The sequence below is a fragment of the Prinia subflava genome, chromosome 5 (assembly GCF_021018805.1).
Source record: "Prinia subflava isolate CZ2003 ecotype Zambia chromosome 5, Cam_Psub_1.2, whole genome shotgun sequence".
NCBI classification, from domain to species: Eukaryota; Metazoa; Chordata; class Aves; order Passeriformes; family Cisticolidae; genus Prinia; species Prinia subflava.
This window is the reverse complement of record NC_086251.1, coordinates 23,142,688-23,165,492: the sequence shown is the minus strand read 5'-3', so window position 1 is coordinate 23,165,492 and position 22,805 is coordinate 23,142,688.

Below are 22,805 nucleotides of genomic sequence, written 5' to 3'. Positions count from 1 at the left end.
GCTGCCAGCAGACCTCAAAGTGGCACAATTTAAAAATAAAAAATTTACATAGTTGCTGGGGCTATGAGCATACTATGGGGTTTTTCCTCTAGTTCACTCTGGGGGAAATGTACTATTTTAAAGGATTTTCTTAATATTCTCTTCTTCCTTTCTCTCTCATCACGTAGTTCTTTGTTTTGTGACATTTCTGTTCTCTGTTAAATTATACAGTATATTACTCTAAAAGTTGCTGAGATGGCCTAGCTTTAAACACAGATACGTTAATGCAGAGAGAAACTCTTGTGACTGTGAGACTTCTCCTGGAAGCTGCATGTCTGATTTAATGCAGCCACCCATTTAATTTAATACAGAATGTATCTCAACAAAATATAAGGCAAAGATTAAAAAAAACCCAGAAATCCAAACCCTGCAGAAAACTCTCCAATCCTAACAGCACCAAAGTAAATGTCTTTTCCATCTCATTCAACTGTGTTCAAAGTTCTTCAGCAGCAGCTTGAAGATTGCATCTTACCAAACTCAGATGCTCATTTCAAGTTCAGCTATGCACCTCTGCATCCCCTCAGTCACTCGATGGGAAGGGTTAAAACTCCCTTTGCTCTGGTGTGAAAGGATTACTCTGATAGCAGCAGATATAATGGATAATCACAGACTCCTCAGGAGCTGTGATCTGGAGACATCTGTTACTTGCTTAGAGCATCCATGTGTGGTATCACTGAAACCTGTTTTGCATATAGAGTAATCATCAGTAGGATATATCAGAAGAGTGGAATATATCACTGTTCTGAGAAGGGGAAAGAGCGGAAAATAGGAAATAAAGGGATAGCAGGGTAGTTTATCACAAGTGCCTAGTTTTGAGAGGGTTAAAGAAGGCCCAAACTCGGTACTTTACAATATATCCCACTAAACAGTATGCAGCACTATCTAGAATCAGCTCTTTCCAGCTCTAGTGTACTGCCAAAAATGACTGGTGAATGTTCCTTTTTAACTCCCCAAGCCTTTGTCCACACTGCTTCAAACAATGGCAGTTCACAAGGATGTGGGACAAACAAGCACAATTCCTTTCTGAATGCTTGCTATGGTGGGAACAAATAGGAAGGAACAAAAAGGAAACTCTGGTTGCAAATAGCACAGGTGAGGGAAGAACTGGCACGGAAAGGCTTCTGCAATTACACGCCAGCATTCTTTGCTCTGCAGCGGAAAGGAGGGAATCTTCTCAGCTGGGACTGTGGCTAAAAAGGGAGGCTCTTTTAGGTCTGAGTATGAGGCCATGTGAGGATTTCCATGCCTATTTAGAGGACAGCAAAGGTTGTGGGGGAAAGGGGTGATAAAGACAGTCTCTTCCAAAGAAGTGTTCTCTAAAATTTCTCTGTTTGGAGTAATAAAAAAACTGAGGTGGGTAAATCCTAAGCAACAAGAGAAGAAACTTGCAGCCTGCAGAAATTCCTCTAACAATGCCTTGGGATCACATAAACAAGGTTATTAATAGAAGCCTGCCTCTCCAGCAGCCCTCAAAGGCTGCTTCCTCCCATTCTTCTATCTGCACCAATTCAAGGCAGAGAAGCCCTGGCTTGAGAAAACCTCACTTGCTCTCTAGTTGTTTTTATCTTTCCCTCCACTGTATTTCCTGTCAGGGCTGCAGGTCAGAAAGGCCGGAAATCTCTTTGTACCTCTTTGTGCCATGGTGTGAGCAAGGAATGTGCCTCAGATGGAACCCAGCCGCCCCTGCCCTGTGGTGCAAGGCTGTGTGGGGAGGAGAGTGCTGCAGGAGTGAAGAGCAGAGCGAGGAGAAGCGTGCTGGGCACTCGTGGCTGTTCTCCACCAGCAGTCCAGACTAACACAAGGGAGGGTGGGAGCTGGGGCACAGACTGCTTTTCCAATGGCTCCAGAAAAGCCAGAATTCCTGCTTCACAGCCACAGGACACATGGAGGACTTGACCTTGCCTTTCCCAAGCTTTCCAGTCAATGTCCCAGCACACATCCCAAAACATTGGGGTTTTATTCTGGCTTCACAAATCTCAGGCATCTCTTTAGTGATTTTGCTAGCAAAAGGCAGAATTTTATGTACCCCTGGGGTTTTCTGAGGAGCTGACAACCTCTGAGAAAATGAAGTATTTTATACTTTGCCACCATTTTTTCTGTTGTCACAGAGCTTGCAGCAATATTTTCTGTAAAAGTTAATTTTCTCAGCTCCTAGAGTTACAAGAGGGCTGGGGAATAAGTGAAAAAAAAGTTGCAGAAACTCTAGGATTAACACACAACATCAGCAAATGTACCTACCACAGAGAACATAGAGGCAGTCAGGCTCACATTTGCACACTCAGCAAAGAAGAAACCATTATTAATACTGCAAAACCTAGAAAGGTCAGGCCAAATTTATCTATATCTACAGACAAAATATTCAATAAGACTTGCTCTTCCTAGGTACTGATTTATTTAGAGGGTGTTAACAAACAGAGAAGAAACTGAAATACTGCAACCATTTGATCTGATAGCTTCTCCAAATTCAACCAAGGAAGGTGTCAAAATAAATGTTTTCCCCACGATTAGACTTCAAATAAAACACAGAGAAGGAGGCATATGCTCCCTGCCACTCTCTCTTTCCATACACAACCTAGACTACTTGGAGTCTCGAGCTCTGGTGTGATGCACAGGTTGTTTTAAACTCACACAGAAACTCATAACACAAAAAAAGCCTTCTCCAGTACACATACAGAGGCAAGAGCTGCTGTTGTCTTTGCCATTAGTACCTCAGCAAAATACATGTAAGGACTCTGTTGTAGAACCTGTATCACTTTGCATAATGAAACATAAAGATTTTACATAGGTTTTACACCGTCCTCAAGGACTCAATCTTCCTTTCTTCAGCCTCAGTAAGCCCTTCCCAGTTGAAGCAATCAGTGTGCATCTTTAGCTTTCTTTTGGAGGCTCTGAAAAATTTCAAGTGAAGGCAGGGGAATAGAGAGAGCTCCTTTCCCAGTTTAAAGTTTTGGCTCCTTTGTTACTTTTGAAAATCCGTCTGCATTATTCAATGACAATGTAGTGCACAAGAGTGTCTGTAGAGTGGGGTGTCTGCTGTGGCTGTGTGTGGAACAATATAGCCCTGCTATCTGCAGAAGAGAAGAACTGACACTACTTCTGTTGCTAAGGAATATTAAGCTGGAAGAGCTGGTGCTGTTTGGCTCTGTCATGACCACAGAGCTGCCACCAGCAGAACACCAATGCACCAATGCATGGTGACACCCAGCCCACACCTTGCACGATGTCCTGGGAGCTGGAAAAATGAGAGCACAGCATGCTGAGGCATCAAAGCTGTGAATTAGCTTGGGTTCAGGAGGAACACAGCCACAGCACTCAGGGCTACAGGCAAGCAGATAAACAGGGAAACCATCACAGTGCTCTGCTGCAGAGACCTGTGGGTCCAGAACTGAGGACTGGCTCTTCGCCTCTGTCCCCACAGATGTTAGAGACATGACTCAGCAGCTTTGCTGAAAGCTGAGCAATGTCTAAGCACAGAAGGAAATTTTAAAAATTGAGAAATAGGAACCCCAAAGCAGTACATCTATGATCAGAAAATGTTATTAGCTGTTGGGATTGACCTGCAATTATCACAGAAGTCAACAGATTGAAAGTACTCAGAAGTTTACAGGACTCTTGCATGGATAATGGAACATGCAAGTTTATTTTAAACAGTAAAAAATGGATAAAGAAGTTATAATCCTATAAACCAACCTATAATTGCTTACAGGAAAATGGAAATTGCCCCACCCTAATCATGATTGGTGACCCTACATTTTCTGCATTCTTCTTTGAATCTCTGCTTTTGGGTAGTCTCTGAGACAGGCTTGTTTCCACATATGTATAACTTATTTCATATCTCACTCTGGGTAGTTACTGCATGGTCCTCTGTAATCCCTGGTTTCTGTCTGCATGGAATGGCAAAAAGACGGGAAGATTTGATCACAGGGAAAGTAGGGAGGAGACCCTGCAAGGGACTGAACTTCTTAAGAAGGAATATTCCTGGATTTTTTTTTTCACTTTTTCTTTTTTTTCAACTCTTGTGCTGCCGACAGAAGCAGGGTGAGAACAGGGAGCAAGTATGTTGGAACAGGGAGTGGACCAGTTGTGATGCCAGTCTGCAGTTGGGCCTAATCCTGTCCGACTGCAGTCAAGAAGATACACAGCTCAACAAACGGGCCAGCACCTCTCTCCTGTTAAAGGTTCAGAGCTCACAGGACTGCTCTCTGGGCATCACCAATGATAAAGTCGTGCTCAAGGGGTGTGAGAGCAGCCCACAGGTTGTCAATGCCTGCTCTCCACCGACAGCGTTACTCACGGCAGCCGGTACCGCGAGAGTCACGCTGATGGCATCCTTCCAGCAAAGTGCTATCAACACTGCTTCTGTACACAGCTAATTATACCACGCTCAGATGCCACGGGGAGATGGCTGCTCTATCAGGAAATGCACAGAAACATATGCTGCCATACGGAGAAGGCAGCCTTCACTGGGACCAATGTCTGTGTGTATAAGGCCTCCCAGCCCTATTATATTATTGTTTATAAAGCAAGTCCCTTAGAAGGTAAGCAGGAAAAGGGAAAAGCAAAAAAAATTGTGGCATAACATTTCTGTTCAGCTTTTGGTACAAGAACAGCAGCAAGTAGGAAGGAAGGTTATCCCTTCTCCTTAGAAGGAATAATAAAGCTGTATGAACACGTTGCCGAGTCCTGTTCCCTAAACAGGAAATTTGCTTTGTTGCTAAAAAGCATTGAGCTGATATATCCTATTTAGGAAATTTTACCTAACTCAGAACATATACACCACTTAATGGCCACTTAAAATGCAGCAAGGCAAAATTAAAATGCAATTGTACCAAAATAAATGCCTTGATTTCTAGTAGTGTGTTTGTAACTAGCCAATAAATCTTAATTAGAAATAATCAACCTCATTCTCACCAGAACCCACTTTGATTTTTGTCCTCAAGGAGCAATATAGCAATATTTCAGTAAGGCTGATTTTATTTGCAGATCAAGTGCCTGTCCATCTTCTATTCTCCTCCAGAGAGGAGAAAACAAAGGGTATCTTTTGTTACTTGCCTACACACTCTTACTAACATCATACTTGGATGGCTGGTGTGACCATCAGTTGTCAGCAGTCATTTACATCAGGTGCAAAGTGACTGTAAAATGATACTAAGAATGGTAACAGCTTGCATCAATGTAAAAATTACAAGGTGTTAAATCATGAAGCTGTCCCACTCTTCATCTCTGCTTGCAGTCCCAAAGAAGAGTTTGCCTTTTACCTTTGAGCCTTTTAAACTGTATCTTCAATGTTGCTGAGTCTTGGTGCTTTTAACACTAAAGCCTTTCAGTTCTCTGCACAGTGAGGAATCAATATGTCACTGTTAACTGGTGCAGCACAAAATCAGAGCAGTAGAATAAAGCCAGTTTCATTACACACATGCAATTTAGTTTGAAGCCCTCCTCACAAGCCCTTTCTCCCATGTCTTGTGTCCACTTCACATGCAATTTTCCATCAATCAGGATGAAATGCATTAAGAAATCTCTCAAAGTTGTAGTGTGTAAAGCAGTAGTTACCAACAAGAAGCACTTAAATCAGCCAGTGACAGAAGTGCTGAGCGGGATGTCAACAGGAGCTATGTGCTCGTGCTCAGGCTTTCCTGTTTCCTATTCAAAACCCTGGGCCTATCACAAAATTGTGTGATCCAGTTCCACTGGAGGGTGTAAAGACAGCAAACAATGACAAAGGCAGCTGAGAGAATCAGGCAGGAGAGTCGCTACGGAAACGTGATTCACATGGAAAGTCTGCAAAAAACAATTTCAGCCCTGAGTAAAGGGGATGAGGCAAAACTCTCTCTGAATACCACTGTCAAAAAACCCCCAAAATCTTAGTGCCCTGACAAGTCTGCCTGTAGAACCTTTAAAGGAAAGGGACTATTTTTCTAAAACCACTCAGTCAGGACTGCAAGCTTCTGCGGAGTTTCCACTGACTGTCTATAAAGACCAAGTTATTCTGTGCCCTATCTCAGTCCTGTCTCTGTCTGCTAATAGGAACAGTAATCCCTGTCTTACAGAGGTCTTGTAAGGTTTAGTATCTGCAGAAAGAATGAAACTGGTAAAATAGAACCAGACACTGAAGTGTTACTCTGTTCTGCTCTTGATGGAAGGGATTTAAGCATTTCAATTATTGGTCTCCAGCACAACCTACCTTTTGTTCATGGATGGATGCACTAATGAGCAAAGCTGGACATAAGCTTTCAGATAGAACAATTTTCCATTTGAAAAATGCCAGTTTAACAGAATCAAACTATTTCATGGGAATGTACTTGCTTAATTGAATTTTCTGGCAGAAATCTGCCTGTTTCCTCACAGGTTCTCCTGTCTACCTGATCAGTGGGCAGAATTGAGAACCTGGCAAACGTAGCTCCAGCTGAGATACTACAGATTTTCCTGGCAGGAAGCCTGGAAGCCAAGGAGCCCTGATTGAGCTAGAGCAACCAGAACTGCTAGGATCCCAGCTGTGTAGCAGCAGGCCTGAAAGGAAACTCATGGCAACTTTGAGCTGCTTGGACAAACTTGCTTCATAAAAAAACTGAAACAAATAAAAAACAAAAAGAAAAAAAGCAAAAAACAAAACAAACAAACAAACAAAACCCCCAACCAAACAAAAAAACCCCACAAAACCCCCCCAAAAAAACCCCAAAAAAACTAAAAAACAAAAAAAAAGGGGGGGAAGAAAAACCAAACCAAAACAAACCAAAACAAACAAACAAAAAACAACAAAAAAAACCCCACCCAAACCCAAATATTCAAAGAAAAGCATTTGGATGGCATTTTCCAAGTTGAACCACTAGAAGTTACAGCTTTTGATCTAATGGAAGACAAACAGTTCAGCTGTTTGACATTTTCCCAGGGTGGGATGCTAGGCTGCAGGCAGACCTACAGTCAAGCCTCTGTCTTTCTTTCCCTGTTGGTTCATGTTCACACCTTAACAGGAAAGAGGAAACAAGACCAATTCAGCAGGAGAAGTGAAAATGCCTCTGAACATGTTTGTGCTGATAGCAGCCTGTCTGGGCTTTTTTACAGGACAGGTGGTAAGGCAGGGCCACATTGATCTTATTAGAGATTTTTCACTGCTCAGTCCACTGGTGTTGATAGATTATGTGAAGGACCAAAGCAAAAGGTCAAAAGCCACCAATTATCTTAAAAAATATATCCAAAGTGATAAGCAGCCAACTGGCCAGCGAAGCAGCAGACATCAGACAGCCAATACAATAGAGATAGAGCCACGCTCCCTAGTGATCTCCTGGGGGAGTCAGGAGGCCAGCAGAGAGGTTTCTGCAGATGCAGATGTATGTCTTGATAGACCTGGTATGCCAGTGCTTAACTGCAGTTCCTATATCCCTGCTTCGATTCTTTCTTCTTTTCCATGACTTCTTGGAAGACCTCAGCTGCTGGAGCCATCAAATGCATGTGTTCCCTCCTCCCCACAAGTTTCTAGAGCTGTTAATCCAGCTGCTCCCATAAGTGTTCAAACTGTGTAAAGGACAGATGAGGAAGAGACAGTGGGAGGAGAGGAAGAAGTTCATAAAGAGCAACTATGAAGCAGTACAAATGAAAAATGCAACTCAATAAATAACTGAAAAGGCCATGCTTCCTGGTGTGTGTCTGATCTCAGCTCTCAAGCTCTGAAGCCTGTACTTTCATTCTATTTATAAAGAAAATGTCATTTTAAAAGCCTCAAAACTTTTTCAATGTTTCTTCTTTTAGAGGGCAAATTGCCTGCTGACAATTTCAATCTGTGACCCCTTAAAAATGCACATCTTCCTGCCAAGATACCCAAAGCTCTGCGTAGACTTGGAAGATTCAGTGCCAAAAGAACCTTCCCTCTTTTCCTCACAAATGCACAGTTAAAATTAAAATATTACTAAAAACATTGGTGGCAGCTCTGACACATGTGGAGTGGAGAGAGATGAATGGAGAATCAGAAGGTCATATTGATTCTCCACATCTGACATCAAGTTTTGTTGTAAAAACAATTGCTAATTACTTGCTAGTACAGCTAATTACAAAGAGATCAAGAGGGTGAGAATTTTGTAAAGAATGTTCTTGTCTTTAGAAGATGAAAACATGTGATGTTTTCTACAGTCTGTTGAGAAGAGGGTAAATAACCCAGAACATCCTCACAAAGGCATGGAAAGCCTTTTTGGAAAGTCTTCATTTTTTCATAGATTTTTGCTTTAATTTCCAAATTGAAGTAGCTCTTGTTGCTAATATACCTTTACACACTTCAATAAAGTACACCAATTTGAGGAGCTCCTGCCAGTGCTGTCTTGAAGAACAGGACACTAGAATGGATAGGAACAGAAAATGCAGGGGAACAGACACAGAGTTCTGGGGAGAAGGGATGCAAGACACAGTGAGGACAAATCTGCCTCCAGTGTTTTTTTGTTTTTCTTTTCATCTCTCTCCCTTTCACGCTCTCTGATTTTTAGCAAGAGCTGCCTGTGTCTGTGTTTTTGAACTTCCTGCAAAGGGGCTTTGCTTCAGAGAGGGGAGCTGCCAAAGACAGCAGTGCTGTCCAGGCACAGATGACATCAGGCTCTGGGGAGAAAGAATGACAGCAAGAGGAACAGGAAGCTGAAGATTCAGAAGCAGATGGTGCCCTCTTTCTTTCACCTCTTCTTTTTCCCCGCCTCCCACTCGGACACTTCGACGGTGTGGGACAGTAGTTTAGTCTGAGAGCCACTGCTAAGGTAAATACCCTTTCACTACCCTACTGTCACAGCAAAAAAACCCATTCCTCTCTCCACACTTTTCTTGCTGTAAGAACAGTGGTAGTCTATGTTTGAAACAGCAAAGGCCTCTGGATGATGCAGACTAGGAAATACATGCAGAAATGTGGAAGTGAGGAGAGAAACTCAGGCTTGTGGTAACTGGAGACTGCATTCAGAGCAGCCTGACGTTCTGCTGTGCATCAGGCCTATCTCAAAGCAGCTGTTAGCTCTTTTCACCCCCAGTCTTTTCATAAAAATTACAATGCAAAACAAGAAAATCTACAGAGCACCTTCAAAATTCTTAGGCTACCATGATAGAACAGAGATGTGTTACCTTTCAAAGAGAGTTCAAAAGCTGCCACAGACTTAGAGGCAGTGTCTGAGCAACAGCTTGGTCAAACTGACAGTCCCAAATCTCACCTTTGGTAGAGCCTAGCTCAACCCAGACCCACACTTTTTGCTGAGCAAAAAGCATAATGTCGTGTTAATAATGAATAGCCCTGTGTCTCCTGTACTTAACACTGGAGCTTTGAGCGGATCCACAGCACTTTATAAATTATCTATTGCAGCTGATTCAAGGCCCGCTGGGAGTGTTCTTGCAGCAAGCATCTTGCTCAGCTGTAATGGAATCATACCATTAATGCAATTTCAATTAGACATACATTATAGTGCACAGGTGTCTAAGCAAACAGTCTGCAGGAAGCCTCCCCCTGAGACTCATATCCTAGGGAAAAGGTGTGTAAGTGGGACACTTTCCAAGGGATTTCACTCTAAAGGCACTAAAGAAATAAGCAAACCACAAAGCTAAAGCAGGAGGAGGAAAGGAAAAAGGATGTCCGTAACGAAAAAAAGGATGGTCTTCACTTGCTGGTAGCTAATTCCAAACTTACAGCTTTTCAGTTATATTGAAGGACCCTCTCATGCTTCATCAAATAATCTCCAAGAACTAAAACCTGGCAACATTCTTACCAGCATCTGAGTCTGCACTTACGTGCCCTGATAGGAAATCCTCCTCTCCTTTGGAAATCCCGTAGCTGTCATCCATGGAACAAATATTTAGTGGTGCTTTGGTCTGGCTGAGACCTTGAGCCAGCTGGGTTCCTGGAGAATAAAGAGATGCTACCACCTACATACTTACTCTTGGATTAACAGTTCATCTCAGGGTTGTTGATTCTCTGAGATTCTCCTTGGGGTTGCTGGCCTCCAAGGTAATAAGGGTTCCCCCAGGGTTGCTGTCCCCTGGGAGTTTCCTCGGGGTTGCTGTTCCCCGAGGTAATAAGGTTTTCAGTCTTCTCTTCGCCCTGGGTGTTTCACACCGAAGCCAGAGACGACAAGTTGAGTCCAGCAGTTTGTGTTATCAAGGCTGTTTATTCTTAATTATCTATCAGTTCTTTCTCAGCTTTGCAAGGCATCCCCAGCAGAGCAGGACACATGGCTGGACTGGGGTGGATCAGAGAGCCCTGCACCTTATGTACAGTACCCCTGGCCCGACCACCGTCCAAGACGTATTTTTTATTTACAAAATTGTACCAATACCTATTACCTATACTAACATGTCAGTTCTACTCTAAGCCAATCTCTAAAACCCAACTCAGCACAAGATGGGGGACAAGAGCAAGAACAAGGAGCACTGGGGCCACTCCCCAATTCCTCCATCTTGTCTCTTCAGCCCCATATACTAAGAATCCTAATTTCTATATTTATATTCTATAATAAACCATCCACTACCTATTTTAAATTCTTAGGATTTGTGATTCTTCCTGCATGGGAGTGTTCGCTCCCATGGACAGGAATCAGAGTCAGTGTCCTCCTGGGATCTGTGTGGGTCTAACTGACCCCCCTGTACAGATCCCAGACCCCCCTGTCCAGTCTCCAAACCCTCCTGTACAGTCTTCAAACTCTCCAGGGCGGCCAGAGGGATATTCTGGACTCCAACAGTTCAGACTTCAGAGATCTGGCACCAGAGGTAGGTGGCTGCACCTCTTGCCAGCTGTCTAGCTAAACAAAACCTCTGGTGTATTACAATCAATGCTAGTCTCCCTGCAGGAGACTAGCAGGATTTAGACAGTAAATCTAAATCTCATTTAACTCTACATCAGATAAGCTCTTCCAGGCTAGTGCTCAGGTCACCATTCTACACCCACCTGACCTGCAAGGACCCTATGCCTGAAGGTGTTGATAACCTGAGGGAAAGTGAGAGCATGGTCTCTATCAATTTTTGCTCTCCCTGCAAGACTGGCAATGAGGTGTCTAATTAGTGCCAGTTATGGATGATGTATTTCTAAGGGGCAACTGAATGAAGGATTTGCTAATTTATTTCATGCAGGGCCTACCAAGAAATATAAGGCACTAATAACCACCAGTCACTGCTGAGCTGAACTGGATTTGAAAAGGCAAGTTACAGATAAAAACTTCCCTATCTCCTCCACTGTCCTGCCTCCTGCTGATTACCCTCATTAACAAATTCTTATATTAATGGCAAAAATATGAACTAGACTGCATTCACATAATGATAATACTGGCCTGAAAGGAGCAGTGTTATCAGTTAAGGCAGTGATTCAGTAAAACCCTCTCTGCTCCCATTTTTTGTGGGCCTGAATTCACCAGCCTGTGTCTTTCTTCTCTCATGTCTGTGGCAACCAACACCTTGGGAACTTCCAGTTGCAAATCAACAACTGGTGCTTGAACTCGAAGGCAGGCTCCTAATCATAGGGCCATTAACAACTCATATTCTCATAAAAATGCTTCACACTCTTGTGGTGGGCATACAGCAGCAGTGTGTCGCAGTTCCACATGATTGTGGCTGGCACCACCCCTACACCCTCACTCTTCTGTTTTGTGAAGATTTTGAGAATCTTTACCCCAGATTCTCAAAAAGTGGAGTAAGAGGGATGACATGACAGACAGACTTGTTCTCCCCTTAATGTTTAATGAGGAACAATCCAGAAAGCCAGAGAAAAGGAAATTTTAATTTGCAGCCTGCTATCTAATTTCCCTACATAGCAAGTGTCAGTCAGGTGGTTTGTTCTCTCAGTTACCTTTCACTGACCAGTAACAAAAAAAGTAACAATCCAATGATAGACAGGCCACAAGAAAACCACTGTCACGTCATTCACTGTGCTTATAAAGGACATTTGATGCTGCCACCTGTTAAGCCTTTTTTGACAAGTAAGTAACCAGAGTAGTCTTCCCTCACATATAGCCGTAGTCAAGGAGAGAGCAGGCCACTTTCAGCTTGTCTGATGTTGCTCCAGGCAGATTCTTGACAGCACTAGTCATGTGGAGGCTGGCTCCCAAAAAAACAGCCTGGACAGATGGGGTGGCTACTGCTCAGGGCACCAAGGACAACAAAATGCTGCCACAGTATCTGCCCCCTGAGAGCAGAGGCACAGTGGTCATGGCCTTAAAAGGGGGCAGAGCATTAGGTCGTACAAGACATCTTCCAGACCTCACACCACTCCAGAAATGATACTGCACATTGAGGAGCTGCAGGGTATCACCTGACGGGATGATGATATCCCTTACACTTCCAGAAGATGAAATAAATTTCTGACAGCTGTCAGAAACTACAAAACACACAGCAAGTCACCTACTTCCTCTACTTTTGGTGACATCTTAGCTATACAAAAGGCGTCTTCCAAAACTACTTATTTCACCCTCATCATGATTGTCTTTGAATTGTGCTAATCCTCTTACAAAAGAATAGCCTCAGCAGAAGGCCCAAAGCCTTAATGTGGGCTTTTGACTGCTCTTTGTCTTCTTTAAGTGTAGATCAGATGAACATTATTTCCACTTTGGACAGACGCAGGAAAAGAAACTTCTTCTAACTTGCACATCATATCCAGCTAGTGACCCTGCAGATCCTTCCCTTAGTACTTTTGCTCTAAGAGAAATCCAGAAACCTTGCACTTGAGTAAGACCATCTCTTAGTAATGCCTTCCCCTCAGAATGTGCTGCCCCTCTGACAGTGGATCCTGCTGGCCCTTAAAGGATAATTCAGGTGCAAGGCCCCAGTTTTAATTAGAAGTTTCCCCTTTTAACACTACCAAAGGATTAAAATGATTGGAAAAGAAAGTAGTCGAGCTGTGCTCCCTTGAGGCTTGAAAAGCAGTGCAGGGGAAAGTGACACAGCCCAGGTGAGATGGGAAATTTCACTGGTTCTCAACCTCTCTGCCCTTAACCTCAAATATTTTGCATACTGTTAATTTAACATGCAACCCTCCCCCAGCTACCCTCAAGGCTCAAGAAGGACTGATGTTATCACCTCATTTCCCAAAGTGCTCAAGGAGGGAAACAGCTGGAGTTGTCCAGCTGTTCCCCCAAATAAAGGAAATGATAGAGAAGGAAGTCCTGTGAGTAAGCATGAGGAGGGAAGACTTTGCAAGTGATGAGTGCAACTGCAGAGGAGAAGGCTCCTCGGAAGGAAGTTCTTTTAGAGAAATATTTATTCTAATGGCACAAAACAGGTTGGGAGCAACGAGACTGCATGTGCTATCTACCACAGGATTGCTGAGGGAGGCTTGGAGGAAGGGAACCAAACCAAGGAAAGATGGCAGTGGCTGCTCAAGTTGTGGCCATAGTTTAAAGACTGTGAGCCCTGCAAGCAACCACATATGAAACCCTCAGATGACCAAGACATCAGATTAACATCCAAACAGCAAACCAGCTATGTTTCTTGGCTCAGAATACTGTAAATCACATGCAGAGATTGAGCCACTGTCTGCTGTAAATCCATTCAGGAGCTGGGGCACCCTGCACTCACATTTAAAACCTTACATCATTGCAAATGAATGAAAGGAAAGGGTCGTTTCAATGTGAATCAGCTTAATCAGAGACTGGTTCTGTCCTGCAGCTCATCTTAGGTCCTGTCTTGGGTTATGTAACCAAAAAAAAAAAGTATTTTATTTCATCTATTGAAACCAGTTGGGGAGATTTTTTCTTTTCCTGTATCTCTTGTAACTCCCGGGGGGAGGGGGGTGGAGGCCTTCTGTTAATGGGACAGCTGTTAAAACCAGGGGAACAATGTTCCTTATCTCTTCCATAACCCATCCTCCCTCCAGGGGGATATCTGCTGTTCATGAGCCATTAAGGCTCACCACATGACTGATAAAATTAAATCATCCCATTGTGAGATGCTCCACCCAGTGGGAGGAGCCAAGCGTTCCTACCTGGAAAAAACCTGAGATTCAGAAAAGCAGAGATCTTCTTTTCCACTGGATTCTCAGAGGAAGACCAGACTCCTCTCACTGCCACTACAGGATCATCTCTGCTCCAACAGAACCACATCTGTCATCATCTCTACTCCAACAGAGCCACATCTGTCACTCCAGGAGGACTTATTTGGACTGCTTCCAATACCCTGACCAACAGGGTGTCAGGTCGTATTCCTGACTCCGTCAGGGTTTTTTAGGACTTTTCTTTGTTTGCTTGATTTTTTTTTTGTACTTCTGCATTTGCATTTTTAATATTCCTAGTAAAGCACTGCTATTCCTATTCCCATATGTTTTTCCTGAAAGCTCCTCATTGCAAAATTGTAATAATTTAGAGGGAGGGAGCTTTACATTCTCCATTCCAAGGGAAACTCCAGTTTTCCCTAACAGATACCTGTCTTTCCAAACCAAGACAGGTCCTTAAAACTTTCACTGCTCTATTTCAGAGCCCACTGCACTCTGTGCCTCAGCTCAGCCAGTGCCCACAGACTGACCCTGTTCTTGGGCTGGACTTCCTGCTACCCCAGTCCTCTCTCATCTTGTTTGAGATTCGGTCCTGAGCTCTCTTCCTCCTGCTCCAGTACAAAGTCTCAGTGGACTAAAAGTTACTGACTGTGGCAAAACATTGTGAATAAGTCTGTGGGGGAGTCTGCACCAGCAGGACATTTTGAGAGGATCAGATAAACAAACTCTCCTGCCATGAACTTGTCAAAGCCTAATCCCAAAGCTGCAGTGGTGAAATGCTATTTCACACTTCCAATACCTCCCTGTCTGCTGAATTTTCATGAAAGGTTTGGAAATAGGAGGCTTAAAACTTCAGTTCCTGATGGCTGGTGAATTCAGACTCTGCTTCAGCTCATGTACAGTGTCTCCAAAACACAGGGAAAGACACAGCCTCCTTTGCTTTGAACAATGTGTAAGGCAGTTTATGACCAAACTACTGTATTTTTCCTGGGCTGACAGATTAAAGTTGCATTTGAAAAGCTTGAAATGCTTTCAGGAACGCTTTGGAAATTCTGAGAAAAATAATATTTATCCCTATCCAAGGTCTTTAATTCTCCCTGGCTATATTTAATCCACATTTCTTTTTGAAAGAAACCTATAATACAGGAACCTCGCAAAAGAAAATTCCTAAATCATGATTCAGAGGAATTGCACATATACTGGATTCCAGTACATTTCTTCCGAAAAAGGAATGAATAAAATAGTTAGCCTTTCCTCCTGGGATAATTGAAATCTTAGTCCTACTGGATGAAATAGGCAGATAGGAGTCCCTTAAAAAATGTGGATAGATTTCTCAGTTCTATAAAAAACTTCAAAAATGTAAAAGCTTAAAAAACTACATACATTTTAGTACACTAAAATGTACTGAAAAATCTCACAAATTTTGAGTGACCCAGAGCAGTTGATTCAACTTTCAACACCTGACAAGAGTCACACAAAATCCCATGCACCATGTGGCGGTGAAGGTTGGGTTGTGAGAAACCTGCCTTACATTGCTGTACAAGATATATATAGCAATGTATGCTATACAGATCTATGTCTTATAATGATGATCTTTAAATTCACTGAAAGGTTCACTATCCTGGAAAATTCCAGCACCTACAACAGACAAAATAGTGAGGAACAACTGAAGTGTTTCCTTCAGAAATCAATGGTCAGCCACAGAATCATCTAAGTATAAACCCTTTTCATTCTTCCTAAGGAATATGTTGTAGGATCCTTCCAAGCATGCCTACAACATGCAAACAGTAAGTATGAGTGCATGTAATTGATTCTCAGCAATCTTCCACCCCTGTTAGAGCCCCTGTTTGCCTGCACTCTGCCTGTCTGGTGCTGCTCAGAGGTGCTGGGAAGAGGCTGCAACACACTGTACAGAACAGCCACCTCCTCCAGAGGGCCCCTCCTGGCCAAATCAGTGTTGAGTCAGGGTGCCTGGTCTTGGGATACTGCCAGACTGTCCCTTAGAGGGCACTGAGTCTGCCTTCACTTGCAAGAAGACATACAAAAACCTTTGGTGAATAACAAAACGATCCCATCTTCGTACCAAGTGGTTCCTGGACAAGGATTGGGATGCCACCAGGTTTAGCTCACTCAGCTCACCACAAATCAACGATGTGCAAGTAGTTCTTTCCTACGAAAGCTTGGACGTGCAAGCAAACATCTCATCTCTGAGATTCTCCTGTACGCAGCAAATCTTCATCAGGGGATGGGAGAGGAAAACACGTCATGTGTGAGACACACACAGGGCTTTGCTGCTGGAATTTAGGGCTGCTGCAGAATTTCATGCTGAAAGGCACAGGCCCAGTCCATGACAAACCATCACCACATCCTCCCCACAAGCTGTGGTTAGTTATGGGTTTCATTCCTAACTTTACTGAAAATGTCAAAACTTCTAGTCTACCTTTACTGACTTGCTAACAAATTGCAGGTGTTTTTCTATGTATTCAGGAATACTGAAAAACATAAAATTGCACCCTTCATCCCCTCCCACCTTCATCCTAGCACACTAAAAAAGAGTCAGAAATATTCCCAGAAAAAACTGCTGTCAGGTACTGTCTTTTTATTCTACTGTTGGTGACCTTGAAAAATATGAATCTGAGACAATATAGTCTATAAAACTGTAATGGCTTCAGTGTATTCTTTAAGCTCCATGAACCCATGAAGTCCTGTTCCTCTACAGCAGAACAACTTTTGATGATATGCCAAGTAGTGACTGGAGCTGGTTGGAATTTTTCATTCAAAGTTGTTTTTAGCCTGGTTTACTAAGGAAACAAGGATTAAGAAACACAGTTTGCCTTTTGTCCATTTACCATCCCAGCAAAACTTGGATTCTGCTGACCAGTTTAAGCCCAACCGAAGAGGGGGTTTTGTCCCCATACTATGGAGCTTATAGAAGTTCAGGAAAAAAAAAAAATCAGTGTCTGAATATAGGAGAGAAACCCTGCCAAGTGCATCTCTCCTGTGCTGAAGTAAAATTGCAGTGTGAGCTTGGGACTTAGGAGATGTCAGAGACTCCGTGGGAGAGAACATTGTTATAAATGCTCCCACCATGAGAACACCTTTGAAAGCTACTTACCTGTTATCACACATGAGAGAACCTTGTCCGTTTTGAGAGAATTGCAGAAAGCCAGGCATCACTAGCCCCATGTGGCTATTAGGTTTTTTTATTAGATTGTTTTGCAGAGCTGTAATGTTAACTAAAACCAGATTTTCACTGAACAACGCATCTTCAGCAATTTTTTTTTTTTTTTTTGCATGACTGATGTTCTTAGACTATTAGAGAAGCATGTAGGCATCTTTATTTGAAAAAAAAAAACAAAACAACAAAAACCAGAGAAATAGCACAGTCAGATCTGAGACTAGGACCTAGACTTCCTGGCTTCTATCCCTCCAGTACTGTCCTTTCTGCCTGCTGGAGACCCACCTGCATTCCTTCACAGCTAAAGTTATTTACAGCTGATTGTTTTTTGCACGTACAGTCATTTTCACAGAACATAAAAGGACATGTGGGTGCTATTGCACTGAGGATCGTAGTTCTGCTAGAAATGTTCAGAACATGAAACCAGTCCAGTGGAAAACAACACCATGAAGAGGCTGAAAACACTGATAGTTCATTTCAGCTTCCAAGTGGCTTGGACACCTACAGGTACAGCCTAGTCCCAGTGATGCACTCACTTGTGACCCCAGCATTAGTGGTACCCTGGCACACAACCATTTCACAGATACGAGCACTGATGTGCCAAGTCCCACATGCACTCCAGACCACAGCACCAATTTGCTCTGGGCTTGTTGCCATTTTTGTGAAGAGCTTCTATGTTAATCTTTGCACAAAGAACACTGCATCACTCTATCCCTGGGGTGTGAAGACTTCCATAACTGTTCCAAAGGAAATGTCAGGATATTCCTGCCACCACAAGGTGAAGTTCATGATATGAAGCAGTCAATACACAGGCTACTGCTGGAGCTATGTCTGCTTCATGGTTCATTTCTAGTCTGTACAGATACTAGAAATTAACCTTTCTGCCTTCCACTCCTTGATTTTTGTTCCCTCTTCCTCCTGGCCTGTGCAGAGATAGGCCAGTTTATGAACTGCTCCATTGTAAACCATTGCCCAAGAAGGCTGGAGGGAGACACAATGCCTCCTTTTTAGGAACAACCCCTCTGTGTTACAGAGGCTTGTAACACACACAGAGACTGGACCACTGCTTCAGGTGTCTCTGTCAAAGAGAAGAGCTCCCCCTTGGTCTACTTTTCCCTCCTTGTTGCAATCTTTACTCTGGGCAGCTTTTTTTTTTTTCATGCAAGCTGTTGAACCTCCCCCCAAAAGAAACTTATCCACATAACAGAAATATAAATGCTTCATCAGGTAATATTGCCCTTTTATCCATCAAAGTAAAGACTAAACATGAGAAGGAAGGGGAGTTTGTCTAGGCAACACAGCCAGGATCTGCCAGGCTGTAACCATCTCCCTTTCGAGCTTTTGTGTTCTTAACATCTATCAGTATCAAGCTGCTCTGCGCCTCTGACCTATATCCAGTACCCTTGTGTCTTGGTTTGGAAGGACAGGTATTTGTCAGGGAAAACTGGAGTTTCCCTTGGAATGGAGAATTTAAAGCCCTCTCCCTCTAAATTATTACAATTTTGCAATTAGGCGCTTTCAGGCAAAAACATGGGAATAGGAATAATAGTTATTTACTAGGAATATTTAAAATGCAAATGCAGTAATACAAAAAAAACCAACAAGCGAGCAAACCAATAAGAGTCCTAGAAAACCCTGACAGAGTCAGGAATACGACCTGACACCCTGTTGGTCAGGGTGTTGGAAGCAGTCCAGATAAGAGTGACAGATGTGCTTCTGTTGGAGTAGAGAGGATTCTGTAGTGGCAGTGAGATGAGTCCGGTCTTCCTCTGAGAATCCAGTGGGAAAGAGGCTGCTTGGTGTTCCTGGGTCTCAGTTTTTATCTTGGTAGGAACGGTTGGCTCCTCCCCACTGGGTGGAGCATCTCACAGTGGGATGATATAATGTGTCATGTCACTGGTGAGCCTTAATGGCCCATTAACAGAAGATATCCCCCGAGGGTGGACAGTGGTGGAAGAGATAAGAAACACTGCCCCACCTGGTTTTAACAGCTGGCCTATTATCAGAAGGCATCTGCCCCCCTTCCCCCTGGAGTTACAATAGATAAAGAAAAAAAAAAAAAAACCCACATCTCCCCAATTGATTTCAACAGATGAAAGATAATACACTTTTTTTACTTACCTTTTTTTTTTTTTTTTTTTGTTACATAACCCAAGACATCTTTCTAATCTGAACTCTGCTTAGCAAAAGAGTGTTCTAAGTACCTGGAGAGGCACACGGTTGGGAGCCACATGTCAGAAGAGGATCATCCTCTTCATCACTCCATCCTAAGAGAGGGCTATCTTCCAGCAATTGCAGCATCTCCAGCAAAAAGGCAGTGACCAATCAGCAAGCCCACAGTGCCAGTTGTCAATTTGCTTTGCCAGTCATCCATGCCACTGGCATTAAAGGCAAGGAATATTCGGCCATGGAATGGAGAAAGGGAAAAGGAGGAGAAAGAAAACCTACTTGAGCTACCTGAAAGTAATTTTACATGAGAAGGCTTGAAAGACGTTGTCAATATTATGCAAAAGATGGGTCAGAGTGACAACTGAGATACTCTGAGAGGTCAGATGACCAGAAAGTCATCTCTCAGGAAGAAATTCACTGAGCAGTTTGGTCCTTAGGCCGCCCCAGAGTGCCCACAAAGGAGAGACAGGGAGATCAGAGCTGTGTTGGATGAGCTCATGCCAGTTCTGCTGGCAGCCTCAATCCCTCCCACCTGGAAATTGTAGCCCTACTTCAAGGAATATATGTTCAGATTGTCATGTTCCTTTCAGCTGGATGGAGGATCTAGTTCTTATGCACTTTAGAGTCACTGTTGTGCAGCTTGCAGTAAGAAAAGAAGATGGTCAGGGCCTTTTGAAGGGATGGAAGATGGAGATTCTTGCCTTTCAATCAGTGCAGTTAACACCACTGCCTTTGTGCATTGCCTGTAGCACAGAGCACTCCGAGCTTTGGAATGATAAGTGAGAGTAAATACTGCAGTAATTCACATGCTGCCCTTCCCCCACACCATGACCTTAATGGAAACCACATGAGGAACACAGGACATGGGGAGGATCGCTGGGAAAGGCAAAGCTATGCAAACAATTAGCCACTGAGCTGATGGCATGAAAGCCTGGCAGCTACTTCACACCTCTCTCCTGCCAGGGAGCCCCTCTGGCCCCAGCTTTCCTAAGCACAAACTGCATTTTCTGTCAGGGCTCTGAGGTGGGAAGTCAGTGAGGACACAGAAGACCGGGAAAAGAGGCAGAAGGAACAGCTTGGCTCTCCTGCTCCCAATCCTTCCCCTGCTAGAGGGAATCTGCTACCTTCACATCCCCAGCAGAACACTGTTATTACTATTACTAGACTCTCAAGCAGACATTCATTTTCTCATGACCTAAAAAAACCCAGAACCAAAAACAACAACAACAAAAAAAGACCAGAAGAAAAGAATTTCTTCAAACTTTCCAAAACAGTTAAGCTTCAAACAGACACCGAGCCCGAAGCATTTCAGTCAAAAAGCAGATGTTTAAAAAGCTCTGCACATACATCAAAATGGGGCTTAGAAAGTCCTGAAGGAAGTGTGTAACTACCTTTACAAAGCTATCATATTCAAAAGGGAATTAACATCCAGAAGAAGAGATAATCCACAGGGTGAAGCTGACCTACAATGATGAATATGATTCTCTAAAGAGCCTGTATGAAATGACCAAAGCAATGATTGCCTCTGACAGAATTAAGTGGGTTAGCACAGTGCACTGAAGAAAGGCTGCCACCATCTTAAACAGCCTCTGATATATTCTCTTCTTATATCGTTTCCCATTCACAGAGTTTTCAAGGGAAGGTGATGCAAGGAATCACTGAGTCACACAGTAGGTGGGGGAAAGCGCATGAGTGGGTGTATGGGGTGTGTGTACACATCTACATATGAGCACACAGGCCATATGGCTGCTCTTCCTGCCACTTTGTCATTGCATTCAGTGGATTATTGCCCTCAAATGACATTCTTGCTGTGTTCTCTCACTCAATAACGTGAAGAAGCTCACACACCTCTGGAATCTCTAATGAATTATATAGGAAAGATGTTTTGTTATTAGTGCCATACTCTTAAGTCCTGGGGCTTCAGAACTCAATTTACAGCTTAACCACTGCCCTTGTGTGTGCCACACGGCGAAACACCTAACCTCACATTCCCTTAATCTTTCTTTAACATAGACACAACATCAGACACTTAAAAAGAATCTTGTCTGCAGATCCTGAGAGCTTTGAAATCCTCAAAATGAAGCAGATGAGAAAGAGGATTTTTTTTCAGTTATTTTGGAGGCTCAGCTGACAAAGATGATGCCAAAAGAAAGGAATAGGAGTCAGTTTATAAAATATATTGTAAGGTGAAGAAAATGTGAATTTTATTAACTGACACTCATCTATTCAAGTAACCTTGGAACTGAAACCACACTGGAAACAAGAAGGATGATTCTGTATCGATCATGGGATTCATTATAATTTTTCAGTGTATGCATTTGAAAGATGCAATGTCTACAGAAGTGCTCCCTAATGTATAAAATCCACTAGCTGCCACTCTCAATTAAATGTAGTTAATGAGATCTCTGTTCACCCTATAGAGAAGAGCACTGTGACTCCATAGTTTATTGAAAATGGAGTTAAAACATGGCTGGGATTTTAATTGGTTATTGTGGATATCACCACGACATGTCTCCTATGGTCTGTCTGGTGTATCTGAGGTTCATAAAATCCAATAAAGCATTTAAATAAAATCCAATAAATGCCTGAGGCTCTGGGCTTTAATACCAGAACACGAAGCAGACGTACACAGAAATGACAATTGACAGGATATCCCTTGCCGATCTATACATAACAAAGGATGAGCAGCTTCACAGTTGTATTCTCCTCCCTGAGACGTAGCAGGGCATGGCTTTATCCCATGTGGAGCAGGTGCAACAAAAACAATTTAGAGCTGTGGTGCGCTGATGTGTGCCAGGAGGAAGAGGAGTCGCCCGGGAGCTGCCAAAGGAAAACAGTTCACTTTTGCTTTTGGGGACTCATGGGAGACAAATGGCCTGGAGGAAGGACACAGCTATTGTGATTTGAGCAACTGGAGGCTGACAAGGATGGGTGCTGGTGCTGACAATTAGGATTCTGTTGTCTCCTGCAGTTTTCTGGTCAGAGATTCTTATGGTCTAATTTTAAATGGACAAGTGACGTTCACCTCTCTGTGGAAGATTTTTTTCCATAAGATGACAGAATGGAAGGTGGTCTTAGCTGAAATTGCTCTTCATTTTATGCCTTGGCCCCCAGTTCATCCCAAAAAACATGCTGACCCCTTCCACTGACCTCTTTCCACAGCTTACTGAGAGTTCCCTTCTTTTCTGGAAAGAGAGCAGGAAGAAAGCTCAACTGGGCAACCTCTAGCCTGACTTTGCTTGGAAAATTATTTTTCTTCTGGTCATCAGTTAAGAGGAAACAAAAAGCAAAGCAAAACAAACAAACAAGAAGAGCCAACACTGTAAATTCAGCACTTTTTTTCTTTTTTTTTTTTCATCTCAAAGGGTTTAAAAATACTCTGAAATTATTGAGCTGAAAATCACAGTTATAATAAAGTGGAAATGATCCCATCAGGCAAGAGAGGCCAGCTGTATCATTACGGTTGCTGGGCTGAATCCTCAGAGAGACCAT